The sequence below is a fragment of the Mustela putorius genome, unplaced genomic scaffold (genome assembly GCF_011764305.1).
Source record: "Mustela putorius furo isolate JIRA1106 unplaced genomic scaffold, ASM1176430v1.1 tig00003859_pilon_pilon_pilon, whole genome shotgun sequence".
NCBI classification, from domain to species: domain Eukaryota; kingdom Metazoa; phylum Chordata; class Mammalia; order Carnivora; family Mustelidae; genus Mustela; species Mustela putorius.
Genome location: NW_025422011.1, coordinates 20,691,126 through 20,709,868, shown reverse-complemented (window position 1 = coordinate 20,709,868; position 18,743 = coordinate 20,691,126).

The window sequence follows — 18,743 nt, the reverse complement described above, 5'->3', positions numbered from 1 at the left end:
TGAGTGCTGTGAAGTGTGTAAACCTGGCGATTCACGGACCTGTACCCATGGGGATAAAAATATATGTTTATAAAAAATTAAAAATTAAAAAAATAAAAAGAGTTGTGTTAGAAACACACTGGTACTGTGCTTTCATCTCTGCTCTCGTAGATTGTGCTCATGCTCGTAATTCTGTATTCTTCAAGGCCATGAGTAAATGAAGCACCAGAAAAAAAAATAAAAAACAAGTTAAAAAAAAATAAAAAGCTCAGGCACGAACTTTTGAAGTTCAGATCACGGAAGTCTAAGAAGAATGACTTCCATAGGCCTTGACCTTCACCTCTGACATTTCCAGATTTCCTAAGGCCCTGACTTTACTAGCGTTCACCAAAATATTAGAGGGCGTTGCACACATCACAGCACAAAACAAGGTGTTTTGGACAACTAAATTTGAGAAATGTTACTTTAAAAGAAGTTTATTTTTTATCTCAGGGCTTAGGAAAGCCTATAACATGGCAATGTTTAATCTACAATGTCAAAGGATATAGCCTGATGCCTTTTTCAAATCTATTTAATCCTTAATCCTTTAATAACTGATCAGTATTCTATGTAACACACTTTAGGAAACACTGGTTGACTAATTTCAGAACTCTTTAAATCACTTTCACAATGACCCTGAGGATTAGATAATATATTATTAACAGACCTAAAAGTAGAGTCGAAAATAGGCTGGCTTTACATAATATCAAGGCAACTGAAGATCCCATACCTTTGTAAAAAATGAATTACTTCTTAAAAATGCTCCAATTCCTGTAACCTCGATGGCAGAAAGGAAGACATTGGGAAAATAGATAAGGACACCTGTGTCTATGAACACAAGGACAATTCAGAAAAATGAGGTTCTCAATGCCAAGAGGTTTTTAGAAATAATTAACTGATTTATATAGCTTATATTTTCCAGGGGTTTTTTGGGGGTTTTGTTTTGTTTTATAAATCTAAGAGTGATATTGATAAGACTCCAGGCTAAAAGAATTTTTTCTACCTGCATATAAAGCAACAAAATTTGTGAAAAAATTAAGACATAATATAAACATTCTGTTCTCTATTTCTTAGTTAAAAAAAAAAAAAAGTAATGGAATGTCTTAAATTCAGCTCTGTCCTAGCCTGACAAACTATGGTAATTTTACTTTACAGATGAAGAATCTGAGGCTTAGTAGGGCTTACCTGCCTGTATAGAAACTTAGGGTCTAAAAAGACCTAAAGTCATTAGATAATCTCAAAAAACCATAAAGGCATATATCTTGCCTCCTACTTTGTTATACTGAAACTACCTTGGGAGTAAGGATTTAAACATCTATCAGAATAAGTAATTTAAGAAGCCTGCGGTAGGCTCCTTGGAATGTATGTGTCCTACCACCAGTTACCCTTCATCAGGATGACCTGGGGAGACAAAGGATCAGCAATGATCATCCTCTCTGATGTTTGGCATTCTACTCAGTTGAGGAAAAACTTGAAGAACCAGTTGCAAATCTCCTATTTGAATTCCTTAGATCCTCTTACAAGAAGTGAATGATCAATGGACATCATGGACTGCGCTTCAAGTAGAATTTTTGCTGTTCGAACGTGTTTAAAACAAACGAGTAAACGATTATGTTATGAGTAAGTCATTACTGTCTGTGCCTTCACATATGTCCGATGGTTGGCTAGGAAACCCCCTTCCCTGCTTTCATTCCCATTGTTATCGAAGCTTCGGTTCCCATGAATATTTCCTCTTCTACAACATTTTCTTGTCTCATCTTAGTTTCTCCCTCCCTCTGAAATACTATATCTTACATTATAATGCCTTTCTAATGTCATTATATTCGTGTTTGCCTTTCACTAATTCGTAAGCTCTTTTATGAAATCCCAGGTTTAGGACTGTATTTAATACATAGCAGCTATACAGTAAATCATTATTACGTAGTTTATGAGCTGATTTAATCTGGAGTTTTACTCTGTTTCAGCCTTGATCAGGAATCCTGAGGCACAAATTTTATAAAATTTTAAATGTATTTTTAAAAAGAAATTATTTTTGAAGTAATAAAGAAGAGAAATAAATGTTCTCATGCTTCACTGGAGTTAAAAATGCAGAGACAAAGCAGGAAGGCAAATACTTGATTTATTTTCTCAAAAAACTGCCTTTGAAATTGAAGTGATTTTTATGTTTTTACAAATAGTCACACTGGTAATGCAATCCAGTCACTGTGGCTTACTTATTTTAGTAGAGGTTCCTGAGGGTCTGAGTTATTTTCATTCTCACTATAAATTTATTTTAAATGTATTAGAGAACAGAAAATAATAAAAATGTACTCAACTTCCTTTGCTCTAATACAAGTATCTATTGGAGAGATTGATAGGAATTCCCTCAAGGCAAAAATAATGAGGCCATTATTTTGTTTAATCTCATTTGTACTAGGGTGTCTGTGGAATTGGACTTGATGCTTTATTCTGTACTTTGGAGGGAAAGAACACTCCTGGTGGAACAGAAATAAGATTCTGTCCATGAGGGGAATAAAGCTGATCTCTGAGAGTTTAGTATAATCAACATACAATGAGGTAAGGGAGAAAGTTTATTAAACTAGATAGAACAGCTATTTGAATTAATCTGCTTAAAGAAACAAAGTATCAATAGAAGAAAGTAGCCAATTCAGAAATCAGGATTTATAGAATCTATACATTCCTGACCTTGCTCTAATTTTTTACTGGACAGGGAATCTTCTCATTACTATTTTGAATGTCCCCAGGTACAAAGAAATTCATGTGTGTGCGTGTGTGCGTGCCTGCGTGCGTATGTGTATGTATGTATGTGTGTTGTAGGGTACTAGGGAAACCCTAACCAGGAATATACCTTTAACAGTAATAAACTTACCAAGAAAATGCTACTTGTTACTTGGCCTTCTTTTGCTGAAAGCCCTCTCTCCATCTTAGGACCCCTATAACTGATCTTCCCATTTTGAACATGCCTTTGGTTTTTGTTCTGTTTGCAACTATATTACTATGTATGTTTGCCTTCCTCTTTGAACAGCAAATCAGGATCTTAATAGCCACTGAGATGAGATTCATTTCACCTTTATAGAATCCAAGGCACAGGCTTGATTTTATGTTAGGCTGGAATTCAGCTGGTAACCATTTCCCCCAAACGTGAACACCATGATTTAACTCTGAGATTAAAACTTCAGGTGAGTACCTCAAATGTTACCAAATGCCACTTCATAAAACAATTTGATTTTGATAACATCATGCCCGCAAAGTTGGCAGTGGGTCATAAAAATTCTCCGAACCAGCTTTTGCCTGTAACTTTTACCAAACAAAATGTGTTGCCTCAAAGGTTGGAAAATGATGGCATGACTAGCGGTAGAATCCAATTCCTCACTGTTCCTGAAACCCTTTCTCTAGGTGAGCAGAAGTTTTCAGAGTGAAAACTTAATGTGTCATTTATTAAACAGTTTTGACTCAGTTCCCAGAGTAGCTTCACTCCTTTGAAGAAATTAAAATGTTCTGATTTGATCCTAAAAAATTGTTTTTTTTTTTAATTGTATTTATTCATTTGTTGGAGAGAGAGGGAGAGACCAAGAGAGTGAGTACAAACAGGCAGAACAGCAGACAGAGCAGAAGCAGGCACCCTGCTGGGCAAGGAGCCCAATGTGGGTCTTGATCCTAGCACCCTGGTATCGTGCCCTGAGCTGAAGGCAGACACTTAACTGACTGAGCCACCCAGGTGTCCCAAAAATTGTGGTTTGAAATGGGTGTGATGTCCCAATGACAATCTGATTTCTAATATAGTACATAGTAGTCTTTAATCCTGTGTACTAGTCATACATTTTGCAAGGGCATCTGTTCCTTCTTTCCTACCTTAGCATATGATCATATGATATGGAGGTCTTTTTTTCTAGAATGTAAGTTTAAAGTCCTCATGAATGAAATATTTCTTCCATCTTGCTTGGACTTTATACCATATTTCTATTTTTACTGTGTAATTTTTAACTTGAATATTTACTGATTAATTTTTCCTGTTTGAACAGAGCCTGTGTATTAATTTCATACTGATACAACAGCTTACTATCAGAATTTTACATTGCGAGAAGTGGCTTGTTGAAAAATGTTACTGAGTGAGTGATCCAGGTAACTGAGCAGTTCATGATTGAAGAAGGAAAAACTATAAAGAAATGATATGAATATATTTATAAAAACCTTAAAAGAGTATGGCTTTCATGAGTTTCACTTTTAAATGCAGCAAAAAGATTTTTAGGTTTTTCTGTTTATCTTTCAATGAGCAGACCTCAGAGATCAGCGGTTGTCAAAGTATGATTTCCATTGCCAGCTGCCTTACAAAGACCTCAACCTGAAACTTATTAGAAAAGTGTTTTTTATTAGAGAAGCACCCTGAGACCTACAGAATCAGAAACCAGGGATTTGGTCCAAGCAGTCTGTGTTCTTAACCAGCACTGTAGGCTATTCTGTTATGCATTATAATTTAAGAACCACCATGTTTATATGATTTCTCATTTTGAGGACCTTTTTTCGCCTCTATCTGGTAAGCACAACACTGTATTACCTATGGCCTCCCTTGCATAAAATGTCACTGCTTTAAAAGCACTCTGCCAAGAAAGGTCTTTCTATCTCATAAATACAATAGAATCATCTATATTGTCTTCCTTAGAGATACTCACTTATTTATAGTTGTTTGCTTAAAGCTCTGCAAGTTGTTTATTTATAGAGTTATTTGAGCTATGTAAAATAAAATGCTAATAAGACAGTATTAGCCTTCCAAGTATTTTGAAAATTTGATTTATTGGCATTAGAATATTTAACAATTACTGTTTATTCAGTTAGTGCCACAGCAATGTTTGATAGAAACTGTCCCCAAAGTCAATTACTTAAAACAGTAACAATTTATTTATTTATTTATTTATTTATTTATTTTGCTGCATCTGTGGTCATCTGGAGGTTAACTTACCTGGGTTCTTTGGATCTTGTCTACAAACTGCAAGTTGCACCTGAGTGTGCTTAACACATCTCTCATCCTTTCTGAACTAGCAAAATATCAAAAGCATATTTTTCTTACAGCAATGGTAAAAATTCATATTCAAGATGAAAGGGGAGAAACATGGGATGCCTTAATAAGATTTCAATTTGGCACACTGCCACTTCCAACTACATTTCAGTGGCAAAAACCAGTCACGAACACACTCAACCTCAGTAGAGAAGGAAAGTCTATTCTACCTCTAGAGGGAGACACTGCAAAATCATGTGGCAACACCTACACTCAGAGAGTGGAGTGAAGTATTGAGAACAATAATGTAATTTGCTTAAGTACCCACTGCCTCCTAGTCACTTTTCTTAGCACTGAGGATGCAGATGGAAATGAAATAAATTCCTCTCTTTTTTTGAAGCTTATATTCTAATGGAGGATATACACATTAAATAAACAGATAATACAGCAGGTAGTAAGAAAGAATTTCATTGTACAGTACTTTAAATAGGATGATGTGGGCAGTAGTCTGAGGAAGTGACTTTTGTGTGGAAATCTAAATAAAAAGGAAGGGATAAGAACATGAGAATGCCTGAGGACAGAGCTTTCCAGAAAGGAGTCCAAAGTATGAGAACCCTGGAATGTAGGATGGTTGGCGTATTTGAGGAACAGTAAGGGGGCCAGTGTGGCTTCAGAGCCTTTGTGGAGGACAAAAAAATACAGCTGACTCTCAAAGTAAATGTAAAACTACCTGTTTTTAAAAATCTGTCACAAAGCTCTCTACTCTTTCACTCAGCTGAAAACCTTGAGCAAAGCAGACTTGTCATGGGCAAATTAATTTGGAGAGCAGCTGGGCAGAACAGAACTCCTTCTGGGAAGCATAAGGCTCCAGGCTGATTCTGAGGCAGGTGGTAGTGTTGTAAGTAGTGAAAGATATTACAGATCATGAAAATGTTACCAAACAATAAAGTCCCTATGCATGTCTGTGAGTTGAATGGGTAGTTGGTCCTATAGTACCCTGTTTTATTTTATCTAATCTGTGAAGTAACATTAATGAATGCTCTTAACGCTAAGATAAAAGGCTACAACCAAAATCAGGCATGACATGCAGTTCAAAATGATGTTTAAGTATGGAGAAGGTACGAACATTGGTTTTAAGAAGTCAGAGTGGATTTGAACATATGGTAACAGTTGGATAATTAGTTAAATAATGAGTGAAAAATGACAAAATCTGGAGGAGATAGATTGATTATGGCTATATGTGGGGCTGAAGCCAAATGATGCAAGCAAGGAAATAGCAAATGAGTACCAAAAGGTTAAATCAGCTGAGACACTACATTTCTTCCAGTCAGCTGTTTTGTATGCTGACTTTCCTTTTGCATTACCTATGTTCCATTTTCATAAATACATCCTTGTCTATCTAGAAGGGAAGTTCTCTGAGCCCAGCATCTATAAAGTTTTTATCATCAAGGCTTTAGAAAAATGCTTTAATAATTTTGAATATCCTTCTACTATTAATCATTTTGCATATGATTTTAGACGGAAAATGCAAAATCTAATTTCAAGTTCAAAAGAAAAAAAAATCCAAGTCATTGGGAAGAAAATTGTGTTGCCTTTCTTTCTTTCTTTCTTTCTTTCTTTCTTTCTCTCTTTCTTTCTTATTATTAGTATAATAAAATGCCTTGATTTTATATGGATATTTTCCAACAACAGTGCTCTTTTATTGATAAAATATGAAGTTCATGTCCCTGTCTAGGAAATAAGTATACTTTCATAAAGGGCTACAAAACTATGAGCTAAAAATGAATTGCCTATGCTTCAGACCACTGGAAAACCTTACTGATATGGCAGGTCATATCAATGTGACTATATAATCATTTCTTAAGGCCTCAGAAAGATCTAAAGTAGTGCTTTAGACAAAAAAGTCTTCTAGAGAGAATAAGGGTGTGCTACCTCGTTTCTGTCTAGCAAACAGAACTTCTCACAAAGTCACAAGACTTTGTCACTCAACCTTCTCAGCAGAAGCCAAAGGTGAAGAAGATCTCATCTTGAAATGATGTATGGGTTTGGCTTTTTGCATATGGAGTGGACCCATACTATTTACAGACAGCCCACAAAGCTTTTAAAAGAATAATTTATTCAGAAACACTGCCAGCTTGGACTGAAAAGGAAAAGAAAGAGTAAAAAATAGTAAAGAGGCCTTTAGACTCCCAAAATACCTCTGGCAGAAATCAAACTGAGAAATCTACTCAGATGTAAGAACATATTACCTTTCATAAAAACAGAAGGATGGTTTAGGGTGGAATTAAGAACCTAGAAGGTAGCACCAAGAGCCATCAAGAAAATTTCCTGGGACTTGAGACCTACTCAAGAAATGTCCAACATTTACCAAAACTTATTTCAGAATTGCTATGGACCAATGAGTCCTTGATACCTCCCATTTTCTCCCCCTTCTAACAGCAATGTCCATAGTAATTATTTTATGCCTGTCCTATGATTACATGCTGAGTGTGTCTATGTGGGATAACTTTTTTAGTTCCACAAGCTGAAGGGACATACACTCAAGTACTCATACTTGATGAGCTATATCCCAAGGCTCTCATCTGCACCTTGTTTTAGGCATCAGTTAATAATAAGTTTTGGGGCATGGCAAGGGAGTATGTATTGAAAATGAAAGAAACGTGTATCATTATGGACCAGAGGACAGTCTGTGCTAGCCAGACTCCAAAATGGTTCCAAATGATCCCTGCCTTTGGCACTCACATCCTTGTGAATTCACATCCCATAATATACTAAAGTTGTTCTGTGTAACCAGTAACATCTGGCAGAAGTGGTGGTATATAACTTCTGCTATTAAGTTATAGAAGGGATTAAAGCTTCTCGCTTAGTCTTTTTCTCTCTCTCCCGGTCTCTCTCTCTCTGTCTCTGTTTCTCAATGCTTCCACTGAGTAAAGGAATCTGGCATGTTTGGAATAGCTCTATGATGATGTTCACAAGTCAGGTTACTGAAGCATCTCGCCAATGGTCAGTAAAGAACTGAGGCCTGACAAGAACCATATAAGTAAGCTTAGAAGAAACCCAGCCAAGTGTTGAGGTGATTGTAGACCTGCCCTACAGACACTGAGCTAAAACTATACAACTAAGCTGTTCCTGGATTCCTGGCCTTCAGAAACTGGGTTAAATAATGTTTATTGTCTTGAGCAGCTAATCTTTGAGTTAATTTTTATGTAATGTTTATAAATTAATATCTTTATCTAAAATGAAAATTTCCCTTCTTTTAGAAGGTGACTCTTCCATTGTAATTATCACTTTAAATTATGATGATTTATTTAAAATTATTAGAATATGAGGGAAATTATATTTAAGTCTGTTTCTGTTTCTCTAGTGTCCAGATTAGCAATATATAAAGACTAAATATTTACAGAAAGGAAGGAGGGAAATAAAGAAAAGTTTTTTTTCTTACATTTTCATCAATTTTCCAGACACAAACTTCAGTCAAACAAACAAACAAATAAAAAAACAAATGAAAACTAATTAAGGCCCAAGCACCCCAAATCAAAATACTTATTTTTGTGATATATATCTTTGAAAAATTGAAATCTAATGGAATCATGAGAAAGTGGTTAAGCAGATGTGTTGAAAAGTTAAAGACCATATGGGCTATAAACTATGTGGTAAGTAAAACAAACAGTATTCTCAAACCCAAATCATTTCCCCACCTTTTATTTTTTTTAGTTTCTTCACAACACACCATGAAAGATAAAGTATTATCTCATGCAATTGCTAAACATCTTCACTGGACATAGATTGTTGTTTACCTTTGGAATGATTTTTCTTCTCCCATATTAAAAGAAGTATTAAAAAGACAGCATAGGGGATAAATATGTAACTGTGAACAATATGATATTTTTGGTGAATAAATAACATGTCATCATGTGGAATAGTTATATGATCTCAAGAAAAAAAATGGAATCTGAGGTAGATGCAACATATAGGAACATTCTCAATCCAACTAAACCCCTGACAGAGGAGCGAAGTTCGGCAAGCTGGGCTATCCAGAGTTAATGTCCTTTTTGGGTTAACATCCAGAATATATAAAGAACTCTTACAATCGATGTAAAAAAAACAAAAACAAAAACTAGCAATCTGATTTAAAAATGGATAGAGGGGTGCCTGAGTGGTTCAGTTAATTGGGCATCCAACTCTTGGTTTCGGCTCCAGTCGTGAGCTCAGGGCCATGGGATTAAATACCAGGTCAAGATCTGCACCCAGCATGGAGTCTGTTTGAGATTTTCTCTCTCTCCTTCCACCTATGATCCCTTTCTCTCAAATAAATAAATCTTTCAAAAAAAAAATAAAATGGACAGAAGTCTTGAATAAACATTTTTTTCAAAGAAGATATACCGATGACCAACAGGCGCGTGAAAAGATGCCTGACACCACTAATCATCAGGGAAATGCAAATTGAAACCACAATGGGATATCACCTTACACCTGTCAGAATGGCTGGTATCAAAAAGATAAGAAACAACAAGTATTGGCGAGGGTACAGAGAAAGGGCACCGCTCTTGCACTGTTGGTGGGAATGAAAATTGGTATAGTCGCTATGGAAAAGAGTATTGAGGTTTCTCAAAAAAAAATTAAAAATAAAACTTCCATATGATCCAGCACTTCCATTTCTAGGGCTCTCTGAAAAAACTGAAAACACTAATTTGAAGAGGCATATTGCAGCATTATTGCAGCCTTATCTATAAAAGTCAAGATACAGAAGCAGTTCATGTGTCCGTAGACAGATGAATGGATAAAGAAGATATATACACATACCTCTTTATATATATAAGAATATTACTCAGGCATAAAAAGGAACTAAAATCTTGCCATTAACAATAGCACAGATGGACCTCGAGGGATCATGCTAAGTGAAATAAGTCAAAGAAAGACAAATACTGTATGAGTCCACTTATATGTCAAATTTAAAACAACAACAACAAAAATCCCAAACCAAAACAAAACACCCCCAAACAAGTGAACAAACAAAACAAACAGATACAGAGAGCAAACTGATGGCTGTCAAGGGGGATGAGAGACGGGCGAAATACTGAAGAGGATTAAGAGATACAATCTTCCAATTATGAAATAAATAAGGCATAATAATAATAATAATATATATACTAATGTACAACAGGAAATGTAGTCAATAATACTATAATAAATTTGTATGAGGACAGAGGGTAACTGGACTTATGGTGGTGACCTTTTTGTAATGTATATAAATATCAAAAATTTATGTTATATACATGAAATTAATACAATATTTATGTCAATTATTCTTCAATTAATAAAAATAGACCGAAAAAAACCCAGAAAATAAATAAATCCAACCTCTTTTTCAATTAAGAGTGTGTTGACCGCTTTTTACACACATCAGAAGGGAGCTCATCTGTCAGTTGTGAGGGAAGAATTATAGGCTTAATGTTACCAGGTAATTAGTAATCTTTATATGATCTCCCCAACACAGGATGTCCCCAGCCGAACTAGACCATTCATATTCATCAAACAACACCCATTCTTTGCTAGTTCTCATACTTTTCTCCCTACTTGGAATCCTTTTCCTTGCTTATAAACTCACACATTTCTGACTTCTACTGGAATTTAAATAATACATTAAAAATGTCATTAAAATTTGCTTTCAATGTCTTTGAGAACTTTGCAAACAAAGTTCATTAAACAGCAACGTCATTTGACATCACAAGGCCTAGACCAAGATATCTGTATAATCATTTTTACTCAATCTTCAAAGACTGTCATTAATTTAGGAAGCTCTGGAATCCCTAAGGCAAGTTACAATCCAGAACTCAAGAAAACTCAAAGCTCTAAAACAGTCCACCTCTGTTTTTATAAAATGAACTGAGTGCGTCTTCATTAGTCAATGTGCTACACATTCTGGGTGCAATGATCAATACGATATGGTCTGTATTTTAGAGGGAATTATAGCTGAGGTGGTGATCAGAACAGAGAAATACACTTTCCACTATAAATTATAGACAGGATGATTGGTGATCCGACCTGTATAGGAGCACAGTAAAGAGAACTTCCCAGAGACCAGGGTCCTTGGGGGTACCCATGCATTCCACACAGGACACATGGGAGCAGGTAAGGTAGGGTGATGGTTTTTTTCTCTTTAAAGATTTTTATTTATTTATTTGACAGGTAGAGAGACTTTGAGAGAGGGAACACAAGCAGAGGGAATGGTACAGGGAGAAGCAGACTTCCTGCTGAGCAGGAGCCTGATGCGGGGCCAGATCTATCCCAGGACCCTGGGATCATGACCTGAGCTGAAGGGAGACGCTTAATGACTGAGCCACCCAAGCACCCCTTAGGGTGGGTTTTAAAAGACTGAGAACCAGCATGTAGAAATGGGTTACATGAAAATGTGAAGCACCACAGTCAGTTTGGTATTAACTATAGCATCACCTGAGGTACATTGTGGGGCCTGGTGTGAAATTAAAATGTGAGACCCTTGTTCAGAAAGGATCAATAATGTCAAGTTTGCTTCAACAGACCATCACGCCAAGTGCTGGGCCCTTGGGAGCAGAGGGCCTGTGCCTTTGCTCTGGTCTTATCCCCGTGACACTGGGCCTGCCTCAGGGCGGTGAACAGTGGTTAAAAAGCTGATCTCCAGAGTAAAGCAGACCCGCATTCACATTCCAGCTCTGCTTTTTGTACTGAAAACTAAAAAACACAACAGTGTTGTTTAAGTAGTGGCGGCTGGGAGCCTCACAGATTCTGTTTTATGGGAGGTTCGAAGAATCAAAACCTTCAGTGGGGATCCCTGAAGCAAGGCTGTTTCCTCAGCAGAAAGCTTGACAGGAACTTGTGCCCTAAGGAGAAAGTCAGGTCTTAGCACAAACAAAAGAATGAGAGGAACGTACATCATTAGGAGACTCAGACAAAGGCGTTGTTTGCCAGAAACCGGAAGGGTCAGTTGAAAATTCTGGAGGAACAGCACTTGAGGGAGCTGAACGGAGGGAGAGGACAGATAGAGAGATATCAGGAAAGGAAGTCGTGACAGATAAAGGGACTTTATTAATAACATTAAAATACCAGATTATACCTCTCTACATTTACATTTACTTTGATTATACAATGATAAGTGTATTTGAAATATTCTGTAAGAGCACTTTGCCACTCTGTTTTGCTATAGATTTTTCTTACAGATTTGTTATAAGATGAACATCAAATCTGTCTTATTATATCATATGATAATTTATTAATCTAGGTGTGTATGATATAGATTATTTGCCACCATAATTAAACCGGTTAATGCCACCATGTTTTTTTTAATGTGGACATATACCTGTGTCTTTTAAAAAATACCTCATTCCCCTTTGAATCTATAATTAAGCAAAAGGATTGAAAGAGAAAAAAAAAAAGTGGAACAGTTAGATTGAAAGAAGAATATAGGTAAATGTGGTGTCTTATGGGACAAATATAATTTTAAAGCATAGTTATTAAGTAATAATCACTGTTTGCTGATCATTCTCTCCTTAAAGCTATTCTGCTCAGAATAAGAAAGTAAAGTCTCATTACCATGTATAATCTTTCAAAACATGCTGGTAGCAAAATTCTTATTTATTTATTAATTTTTGGTTATTTCTGCTCATAGAAATAAAATTGCTAGAACAGATTATTTTAAAGGCTGTTGATCAGTGGTATCCAGGAATATGTCTAGGAAAAAAAAAAAAAAGAAAAGAAAAGAAAGCAGAAAAGAAAGGAAGGGAGAGAGGAAAGGAGAGAGACAGAGAAACAGAGACAGGGACAGAGAGGCTCAACTAATTTACTGTATCAAGGGAGAATAAGACATTTCAGAGGAATTATTGTATTTCAGTAGAAGGAACTGGGTTTTACTAGTGTGAATTGGGGTTTAATAATTCTAAAGAGGGAGTAGGACCGCAGAGACCAGCTCTGTCTTGAATACTTTCAAGAAGCAGGGCTGGCTCAGTAGTTGTTGGAGGAAGAAAGAACATGAGGAAAGTGCAGTCCTTCAGAAAGAGCTGTCGTTTTGGTTGTATCCTCTTGAGATACTGCTGTCTGCTGGCCTTGGACCTCTTCCGATGAAAATGTTGTTAATATCCTCTTAGAAACATTACAGTCTGCTTTCTAGCAGAGCTGATTCTCACTCTTTCAATTATACCATTAAGAGGAGGAGGAGAAGAAGAAGGATGAGGAGGACGAAGAGATGGAGAAGAAAGGGGGGTGGGGAGAAGATTGAGGCACAGGGGCCCCTGGGTGGCTCAGTGGGTTAAAGCCTCTGCCTTCGGCTCAGGTCATGATCCCAGGGTCCTGGGATCCAGCCCCACATCAGAATCTCTGCTCTGCGGGGAACCTGCTTCCTCCCCCACCCTCTGCCTGCCTCTCTGCCTACTTGAGATCTCTGTCTGTCAAATAAATAAATAAAGTCTTAAAAAAAAAAAAAAAAAAGAAGAAGATGATTAAGGCACAGAAAGGAAAAAGAACCAGAAATTCAGGTTTCATAACTCCCAAGATATCAATCTAATAGCAACATATTTTGAAAAATCAGTCTTTTTTTTGTGTTGGTGTTGGTTATGATTACAAAATGAATCAATTTCCAGGAAGAAGTATTTGCTTTTATTTTGTGGGATTCTTTTATGTATCTTCCTTCCTGGTGAAATTCTATTGGAAAGTGTTCTTTGTAATTGCATTTGTGTGTATGTAAGCCACAGTTCATCCTGCATCAAAATAACCAATTTTCATGCCCCCCCTCACCTTAAGGACGCTTAGAAAAATGATTACATTAATTGCCTAGAGCATGAGAGATCTCTTGTGCTCCACTACATGGCTAATCCACTCAGTCAAGTGTTCCAGCCCCTTGCTTTCCACATTAACAGAGCTTCGGGAAAGCTCCAGCTCATTGGAGGGGTGCTCAACCTGAAACTCAAAGGACTTCATGGTAATACACTTATTTTTTATTGTTAACAGACAAGTTTCTTGTTCTCTGAAAAGCGTGTACAGAGGCAATGGGTATATGCATACAGATCTTCAGACTCAAATGAAAGTTAGGATGGTGCACCAGCCAGGATCATTCATTTGGCTTAGAGATTAGTTTACTGAGGTTCAGTAAACTCTGGGTCATGATCCTATTATATGATGTTAATCGGTGCTGAATCTCAAATCATGCCTGGGTACAACCCCTGTATCTTGTCCACTGACATATATCCATTTTCTTTCGCCTTCTCTCCTTCTTGGCATGTTCATCCCCTCATTTTTCTCCTAGACCTATACATAGCTTCTTTTTTTTTTAAGGTGTTTTTTTTTTTCTTATACAGCTTTACTGAGGTGTAACTGATGAAGAAAAACTATATATATTAAAGATGAAAAACATGAAATTTTAATATACACATACCTTGTGAACTAATCAGCACAACCAAGCTAATTAACCTACCTGTCATTTCACTTAGTTATCATAACTAGAATCTTTTTCAGTAGTCTCTTTTCTAGGATGCAGTAACTTTCTTAATCCTGCTACCAGAGTCCATCCCAAATAGTAGGCTATACAGTGTTTCATTCTTATTAGATACAGTAAGGAAAGAGTAGAATTGTAAGAGCAAAATATCAGTTCTAGCATGTACCCCGGGCTATTAATTGTATAAGCTTGTTTCCTTGTTGTGTTAATGTGCTTTGTATAGTAATTGACATCTTACGAGTTAATAATATTAACTATTATACTTATTAGTGTTAATGAACAAACATCTGAGCAATGGGGCAAATAGATGATTGTAGTTGTTTTGAAGGTGAGGGACTCTCATGAAAAAACAAACAAACAAACAAACAAAAAACAAAAACAAAACAAAAAAACAGAAAACAAAACTTCCTGGAAACTAACCTTTAGTACCAGAAAAGTGAATAAATTTACCCATTTACCCCCTCAGAAGGCATTTTATAATGACTAACAGAAAAATGCCTTGCTTAATTTTCAGCCACACCCTCTTACCTTCGGCTCACAGGCCTTCAATTCATCTCGCCCTTTCTGCTGCAAAAGCGACATCTCATTTGACTGTATTCCTTTTTCTAAATTCAAAATAAATGCCAAGTCTCTCATGAAGCTCATAGAGGTCTCTACTTAATTGCTCGAGGTAAACCCCAAGCTCCATTTTGAGCGTCTCTCCCTTTGACTCTTTCCACATGTCTGTCAGCAAGTCCCATAGCTATTTTACCTCCAAAATATGTCATCAACCATCTCAGATCCACCAACCCTCTCCATCTCCAGCACTGTTGAGGTCCAAGTCCCCACCATGTTTCCCTTCTCCAACATGAACAGCGTTCATGTGAGGACTACATTCTGACACACACCCCCAGTCCATTCTTCATACAACAATCAGCCTGACTTTTTAAACATCAAACTAGCTCGTGTTTTTTTCCACCTTAATATACTTCCATTTCATAGATTCATACCTCAACTTAGAATGGCTGGGAAGTTCTTGGGAAAATGGCTCAGCATGCTATCTCTCTTCCCTCAGCTATGTTTGCTACAGTCAGATTATGCTCAGTCTCTTTCTATTTTGAAATAGATTTTCTTTTTCCAATGCGGGTTTTCCAATGGTCTTAGAATTCTGCTTAGAATTCTCTTCCCCCAGCTGTATGCATTAAGTCTTTGCTATAATATACTTCCAGAAAGATCTTCTCCAACCACCCTTTTTATTCTTTTTTAAGTTTTAAGTACAGTTAGTTAACATACAGTGACATACTAGTTTCAAGTGTACAATATAGTGATTCAACAATTCTGTACATCACTGGTAGCTCATTGCCATGTACTCCTTAATCCCCATCACCTGGTTCACCCATTTCTCCCCCACCTCACCCAACTCCCCTCTGGTAACCCTCAGTTCATTTTCTATAGTTAAGAGTCAGTTTCTTGACCATCACCCTTTATAAAGTAAGCTACTGACTCCCTGTCATTTTACACAGGTGCTTTCTATCATATCCCTTTGTCCTCTATAAGAATTATCATAACTTGAAATTGTCTTTTTTATTAGCATGCTTATGTACAGTAGAATTCAGGTTCATATGAGTATTTTGGCCTATTGATGTATTTCTAAAATCTGAAAGGGATCCCTGGTACATAAAAGGCAATTGAAAAATAGTGTTTTAATAAATACCCTTCCAACCAAATATTATAATATTTTGGCTATAATTTCTTACAACATTTTATTTTCATCTATTTTATGAAGCAGGTTACATTTGTTGTAAGTATAGTATTTTGTGTATATGGTCTCTCGGCTTAACTAAAATCAAAGTATCTTGAAGACATATTGACTATCTTCTAAATCTTTGTCTCTCCTATTGGCAGCAGAAGGTAAATTGGAAAAGACCATTATCTCAAACTTAATTTAGGCTCACATTATGCTTCCCATACTTAATAATTACAATCTAGAAAATTTTCTCTGAAACTTAATTTGGGCAACTATGATAGTCCTTGAAATTATAAGAATTAAATGAACATTATATCAACTATCTAAATTGACACCCAAATGATATATATATATGCTTTATTGATTAGCTTCCTATAATGTCAAATATCATTTCTTGGACACAAACATTACTCAAAAAACTGATTTATTAATAATAAAACAAAAACTATATTTAGCATTTACTGTGTTCCAGGAATTGTACTAAGTATTTTACTTGAATACTAACAGTTCTGAAAGGAAAATATTATTCTCATCTTATAAATGAGAAAATTGGCAGGTTAAATTATTAAAACATTTCCCCTGGTGATTTAGCTACTATTTAGAAGATCAAAGTTTAAGGGGCACCTGAGAAGCTCAACTGGTTAAGCATCTACCTTGAGCAGGTCATGAGCCCCAAGTTGGACTCTGCTCAGTGGGAGCCTCCTTCTCCCTCTCCCTGCTGCTCCCCCTGCTTGTACTCAGTGTCTCTCTCTCTCTTTCTCTCTCTCTTTCACTCTTTGTCAAATAAATAAATAAAATCTTTAAAAAAATAAAAAAGAAGATCGAAGATTAAAACCCAGATTGGTCTGTGCTTTTACAGTAGAGAGTTGAGACTTTCATTTGTTTATCTATTCATTTATCTAGAGAATTGTGAGCATTTTTTAGATTGTGACTAATATTAAGAAAGGTAATCACAAATTCTAAAAAATAAAGTTATATAATTTTCTTTCATCTACGTCTTTAGGCTAGGTATAAAGGGAATTGGCATAAGTATCAAATATAGATTTAAAAAATTATCTTAAGAGGTTTTCCCTTTTATCACATTTTCTATTTGTTATTATTTTAATTACCAAGTAGGAAATTGTAGCTTACCAGTGTTCAGTGTATTACCTCCTGATATCAATGTCTGGGGATAATATGATATGATCCTATTATTTTTATGTTTTATATTTTTGCTTTTGTATTTTGTGTTCTTTAAAGGAAAATAATTAGAAGTCATTACAATATGGGTTCCTAGAACAGGATATTTCTTTTGCTGGAATACAACCTGCATTGTCTAATCTTCCAAGGGGAAAGACTAACTATTGCATCAACTTCCAAATGAAATAATTTCCAGTTTCTCAGTGACATAACTATGTAAATGTCTGTCTTTTTCTATAAATCACCAATTAATCTTGTAGGACCATGGAATTGATGTCTAATAGAACAAACTGCCTCCCTGGGTGATGGTTGTATTCAATGAATAAATTCCACTTCACTGCATTCTTGATCCATTTATTAGACCATAAATTCATGAGTGCCATGCCCAGGGACTGATTGTGATTATTTAGCAGGAATACTCCTCTGTGCAGTCAATATTCTATACATTCTACTTATCCAGATGACCTCAGCATTTGGGAACTCCTGCATAATTCAGTGTATACATAAGATGGGGAAAATCATAAATAATTTAACACTACGGATTGTGCGTATTTTCAATAGCAAAATTGCTCAGCTTTTGATTTTGCGGATCTTATTTGATTGTCAATGACTTTCTGCACAGGAAATTTTCTAAAAATTTCCCATATTGATTTTTTTTGGTTAACAGGGTTTGCTACAAAGTACAAAAATGAGGTAGGATGCTTTCTTGAGCTTGCTATTCATTTTGACACTTAATAACTATTTAGAATAGCTCTATACTCATCTAAACTCTCTTTTTTTTTTTACCTTGTGACTAATGACAGTGATAGTGTAACATGCCAGGTGACCATGTATTTTATCTTCCAAACCAGGCCAGTATTGACCAAAGGAAATGCTACTACTAATTATACTAAAACAACAGGTGCATCCCTGGACCATTGTCCTCTGCAATCAGGGTTGTCTGACACTATAAGCATAAAAAAAAGGGTATGGAATTTAGGTTCAGACATGCTTTGAATATTACTTCTGACCTTCGTTGGCTGTGTGAATTTATGCAAGTCACTTGAATTCTTGAGCCTTAGATCCCTTACCACCCCCCAAAAAATCAAAACAATATTTCCGTTGATTTTATAATTTGTGATAATTACATTCAAATTGTATCAAATACAAAGGAGGGATTCAATAAATGCTAGTTAATTGTTGCTATAGGACTCTCTCAGGACTTACATGGCTTCTGACATAGGGATGATGATCAATCAAGCTTTGTTGAATGAATGAATGAGTAAATGGACAAATTAATCAAATTAATGAATGCAGTAACAAATAAATAAACAGTAAATGTATACTAAATGAAGTCACAGGTGCTGCTTATGATGACCCTACAG